General features: G+C 42.1%; 1 protein-coding gene and 1 long non-coding RNA gene across 3 annotated transcripts in view; one reads left to right on the top strand and one right to left on the bottom strand.

The window, feature by feature from the left end:
- Positions 1–6,017, top strand: part of LOC111872099 (centrosomal protein of 104 kDa) — a 63,115-nt gene that overhangs the window by 22,776 nt on the left and 34,322 nt on the right. The window lies entirely within an intron of this gene.
- LOC117282926 overlaps positions 1,873–6,017 on the bottom strand; it is a 22,039-nt gene continuing 17,894 nt past the window's right edge. For both annotated transcript variants that reach the window (XR_004513869.1, XR_004513868.1), the window contains one exon: positions 1,873–3,898. This is a non-coding gene — a long non-coding RNA (uncharacterized LOC117282926). The remainder of the gene's footprint in view (positions 3,899–6,017) is intronic.

Below are 6,017 nucleotides of genomic sequence, written 5' to 3' on the forward strand. Positions count from 1 at the left end.
GTATAGTAGTATTTTGTTAGTCATAGAGAGCTTTGATTTTCTATTGAGAAGCCAATACATTTGACGATATTTCATGTCAAGTTGTTTTCTTTTAGTTTGGATGTGTTTTCTCCAAGTAAGCCTTTGATCGAAGTGGAGACCGAGAAACTTTCTTTCTGTGGCTGTAGGTATTTGCACGTTTTTCATTGTTACTTGTGGGCACATTTCGTGTCCCGCAGTGAATGTTATCTGGACAGACTTCGTTTGATTAACCGTTGTTCGCCAAGTAGTGTACCAGTCGCTGAGTAAATTAAGGTGATTTTGCAGGTTTTGAGACGCTGTTAGCGGGTTTTCACTAATAGCAACGAGAGCCACGTCATCAGCGAAAGATGCTATCTTGGTGTTTTCGGTTTCAGGTGTATCAGCTGTGTAGATCGTAAATAGCAGGGGCCCCAGGACACTGCCTTGTGGGACTCCGGATTTAATGGGACGATTTAATGCCGTTCACGAAATCCGAACCGATGATTTAGGGAAGTACTGTTAGTAGCTCACGATCTGCGTATATCCTTTGAAGCAAAAGTCTTTCCAAATCTTTACTGGTGACAGGTAGCAGATTAATGGGTCTATAAGACGATAGTTCTCGTTGGAGCTTTCCAGGTTTGTGTATCATTATTATTTCGGCGTATTTCCAAGTTGTAGGGAAGTAGGAGAGCCTTAATATGGCATTGAATATGGTGCATAGTAGAACGATAGCTTTTTTCGGAAGTTCTTTTAATATCTGTCCAGTGCTCAAGTCATATCCTGGGGCCTTGAGTGGGTTGAGTGGATTTATTTCTTCCTTCACTTCCTTAGGAGAGAAAGCTTTTATGGGCAGAGACATTTGGCGAGGGGTATTGAGGGAGTCTTTCATTTCTTCACCTTCATCATCTGGTTCCGTTTTGAAGACTTCAGTTAAGTGTGAAGCAAACATGTCAGCTTTTTCTTTGTCTGAGCGAGCCCACTGCCCGTTATGTTTTCGAATTGAAGGAACATATGCTTGTGGTCTTTTTAGTTTTTTAGTCGCTTTCCACAGTGTGTGATCGTTCGCAGAAAGGTTGGTGATATGGTGTTGGAAGGTGTTGTTTTGAGCATCCCTAAGAGCCTTCTTCAGTTCTCTGCTTAGTCTACTGTAGATATGTTGGTCCACAACGTTTCGTGACCTTTGGCAAATTCGTCTAGCACGACGTTTTTCGGCAACTAGTTGACGAATGTACACAGGTATGTCCGTGGTGTTTCTTTCAGTGTATCTGCTTTGCGGGGTTGATTTCCAGGCAGCATCCTGCACCAATCTGGTGAAGTGCTGCACTGCTTCATCAATGTCTTCTGGAGATTTCAGTCGCAGTTTGGGGTTTACATGACCTTCCAAGTGTTGCTGTAGTTAGTTAGTTATTTAGAGAGGGTGGGTTTCCCCATGCACCGCGACCAGTTTTGATCTATTGTGCTTCCCTCTATGATATTCTACCAGTCTCTTTGCCCTACCGATAAATGGTGCGTACTATCAGTCCCGCCGAGCAAGCGAGTTCGGCCACTTGCTTAGCGGTGTCAATGCTTCCCCCATCTATCAGAGGCCTTAGAGGCTATTGTTGGGCAGGAAACATCCTGGAATTTGACTCAGTGATCCCCTTTGGGGATATGAGGTTCTTTTACGTGCCGTAAAGTTACGACACGGGACTCCCGGAGGACTTGTTCCCTGAATTTTTCGCCCTTAAAAATTCGACGACCTCCGCCGGGTATTTGAACCCGCGTACCACGAGTCATGAGGTGGGAACGTTACCTCTAGACTACGGACGTCGTTAAGTGTTGCTGTAAGGAAGTCCAGTCGCTATTTCTTGTACTTAGTTTAGGAGGAAGTGATTATTATTATTATTTATTAATTACTGCAATTGAGTTTGCACCCGGTGGCAGTAGTCCTACCCCAGTACAGAGATACTACAGTAATAGCAACACAAAATACAGCAATACAACACAATACAATAACGTACAATACAATAAAACGTATTACCCAATACATCAAAACGTACATACAATAAAACGTAATCAAATACCGTAAGAACGTAAAATGAAATACAATAAAAACGTAAATAATATACAATAAAACGTAACTCAATACAAAACGTAAACTCAGTACAATCAACCAAACGACACACAGGATGTGCCAGTATTACATTCAGTCCCTACTTGATTTACTTGTTTGTACCATTTGTTTATTTTTTGATAACTTTAGTGCTCAAACTGATTATAACTGGGGTGTGATCAGATGTGAGGTCGGCGTTTGATTCTATTGTGCACTTGTTTCTTGTTATTTCACTTGTTACAAAAAAGTCTAATAAATCAGGAATTTTCTTGGGGTCACTTGGCCAGTAAGTAGGTTCTCCGCTAGTTAAGAAGTTATAGTTATTATTAGCCATTACTCGTAGAAGATTTCGGCCTTTTGTAGTGATAATTCTCGAGCCCCAGCTTGTGTGTTTAGCATTCCAGTCGCCTCTTGCTTTAAATCGAGTACCAAGAAATTGGAAGAAATCCTTGTATTCATCTGTAGATATACTGTGCCGTGGGGAATGTATATAGCAGTGATTGTGAACTCCCATGTGGAGGCTTTAATTTCGACGGTGGTTGGTTAAATTTTATCTGTTTGAAATTTAGGTAATTCATTGTGAGGGATAGATTTACGAATGATTATTATCGAGCCTCCATGGGCGGTGCCATCCGGTTGGGGAGTACTGTAGGTGATGTACTGCGATATGTTGAATGTTGTCCGTTCGGTGAAATGGGACTCAGAGGTAAGTAGGACATGAATCTTTTTTTTAGTTTAAAAATGGTATTACCTCCTGCTTATGATTAAGCAGTCCGCTGGCGTTCCACGTGGCTATTCTGAGTATGTTCACGGATTTAACTTTCCTATAACAGTGGTTAATAAGTTTAGAATCATGCTGTTCTGGCTTATTAATTGTGCAAACAGGCGTTTAAATTCGTTTAAGAAAGTTGAGCATTGGTTTTCGATATTTGTTGATGTCTCGGTTTGGCTGTTTGATTTTACTGCTTGTGCGTATGTTTGTTGATGATACTGAGGAGTGGTAGCTTGTTCTGCGTATGTTTGTTGATAATACTGAGGATAGGTAGGTTGTTGTACGTTTCTGTTTCTGTTGATGCATTCTTCTTGATTGATTAGTTGTGACTGGTTTGATTGGTGCTCTCTTGCGGTCCTATTTCTAGATGTTACCAAGTCTTTGTACACAGTACATCCTTTGTAGTTTGCAGTGTGGTCTCCAGAACACAGGACACATTTAGCAGTTGTGCTTTTTTGTTTTTTGCATATTTTGTGTCGTGCGACTGGCCATATTTTACGCAGTTGAATGGCTTTGAGCAGTACATTTTAGAGTGGACGTAGGATTGACATCTCGTGCACTGGATTATGTTTTAGTTCTTCTTCGGAGCCTCAACAGTTATTTTGATGTTGTAAAGGAATTCTTCTTTGAATATTTCTTTGTTGTTGTGTTGAGGCTCTAGATCTACAGAGAACAAAGATAATGGTTCCTTAGTTACTCTAGTTTTAACGTTCGTTACGTTGTGAACTTTATGACCCGCATTTTCTAATTCCAGTTTGATTTCTCCATTTGGGATGGAGTGGTGGAGGTGCCTTATGGCAACTCTGTAGGCTCGTTCCTCTTTAAGTTAGTATGTGTAGTGGATGATGTTCTCTTCTTTTAAGTGTTTTATCAATTTTCTATATGTATCTATTGTAAATGCGCTAACTTTGACAGTTTCATCTAGGAGGGTTCTGGTGTAATATGCTTCTTGTCCTGTTGCATCAGAAAGGCTTTTTATCATTTCCTTGATTTTTTTAATCTGTAGATGAATATCAGATGTGGAAGACCGCTACCTACACACAGAAAAACAGAAACAGAATAAACACACGAGACATCCATGCCTCTAGTGGTATTTGAATCCACGATTCCAGTGATCGAGGGGGCGAAGACGGTTCATGCCCCAGACAGCACGACCACTGTGATCAGCAATTTACTGAAATAACAACTAATATTTCTGCAGGGCACAATTGGAATACATGTAAACGAATATGTGACAGCAATGCCATCTTGAACCCAAGGAGGAAATCAGACAGGAGTTTTGGAGATCGTTCGACATGTCTGCGCCTATCGACAAATCAATCTATAACCTGTAAAATAACGAAACACAGAAGAACTTTGTAGAAAAGCTGTACTAATATGGCTTGCATAGGCTTTACAGTATCATATACACTGTAAAGGCAAAGCTACCCCTGTAACAAGCCACGAAGGCCCATAGGGATGTGAAACTTCGAAGCTCCCACATTTTCTAGTTAATCGTCTCACAGATGGCGGTGAGGTTGTCAGCCTTATACCACGGCCTCCCTTTATCCCCAGGAACATTCCTGGTACTTATTTCTATCAGAAGCTGAGTTGACCCCAGTGTCATAGTGCGGCTGGAAGGAATAGGGCAACTGAAAAATCCAATGACCTCGTCGGGAATCGCACCCGCGACCTTCCGGTTTGTAGCATAGTGTCTCAACCAAGTATGCTACCTCGTGTCCCTAGCAAACACAAGAAGATCATAAAAAGAAAGTGATCATGGTGTATTTCAAGTTATTTCCCCAGAATTAGTTAGCAGAAAATATGGAAAACTACGAATAGCGTGGAACACCGTGTAGTCCGGTAGAAGTTCATCGACGTTCCATCTTCAGGGTCGAAGAGGAAGCAAGCATCAAGTTCTCACACCGAAGATGGAGGCAGTATGTTCTTGGGAAACCACGATGAACTTCCAGCAGACTACAAGAAGGCATACATACGAAAATACTCTTCATATAACCGCAGTGAAAAGAACAAATTCGGTGTACTTCAAGAAAGCCAGCCCAATTCTTCTCAATGCATGCTACGATGGATGCCACAATGACAGGAATTGTACATGAACATGTTATCATGTCATCTGCACTTCGGAACGCTAAATAATACGCCACTTTAGCATCTACTTACACCAGATGTTTTCAGTGGTTGTAAAGTATGGTTTCTTATATAAAGAGGAAATAAATTACAAGCGTAGTTCGTTGAGACACTAAGCTACAAGCAGGAAGGTCGCGGATTCAAGTCCCGATAAGGTCATTGGACTTTTTTCAATTGACCTAATCCTTCCAGCCGCACTATGACCCTGAGGTCGACTAAGCCTCTAACAGAAATGAGTACCAGGAATTAATCACATAATTTTCCTGGGGAGTAAAGCGCGGCCGGCGCGTAAGGTTGACAATCTTACCTCCATCTTTGAGCCGTGTTGTGCCGCAAGGGGGTTATGGTAGCCTAACCCCTCGGGGCACTTGTGGATACCTCTCACTGGGTCAGGGGATATACAGTAACAACACGTTGAATGACAATTGAAGTGATCAATGATATAATTAAATATGAAATATCTATGTACATGTAGTGCACTACCTTAACCTAACCTAATACATGAAGTAATCCTAAAACTTCTACAATTCCTAAAACCTCTACACTTGGTTTACGAAATATCTACTGTATCTTTACTCCTTCATCTCGTATTACACCATTTAGAAAGGACTGGCAATTGTCCACAGTGACCTGAATATAGGCAAGTACTCACATGACCTCCACAGCCATAAGATGGCGCCGAACGTTGGTCCCTTCATGTCTGACACTAGCACTGCTTCTAGGAGCAACTACTCCTCCCAAAGTAAGGCCTTTCCCAGCCCTATGACTGGGGTTCTTACGGTGGGGATACACGAGCGCGCCGCTGCTGTAATGCAACATAGATCGAACGGGATTCGCGACTTATTCGCTCGGGTGTACGTGAGTTTGAACACGCGCAGCGCACGCCTCAAATGCCGCGCAGTGATCCGGTTGCTGTCGGTTTTTCTGACGAACACAAAGGGATTCGTTGCCGCAGTGTGGTCGGGTTCGGTTGCCATTTGTCTCGTGAAACGCGCACGCCTCAAACATGGAGTGGTCAGAAGATAT

The sequence above is a fragment of the Cryptotermes secundus genome, unplaced genomic scaffold, assembly GCF_002891405.2.
Source record: "Cryptotermes secundus unplaced genomic scaffold, Csec_1.0 scaffold417, whole genome shotgun sequence".
NCBI lineage: Eukaryota > Metazoa > Arthropoda > Insecta > Blattodea > Kalotermitidae > Cryptotermes > Cryptotermes secundus.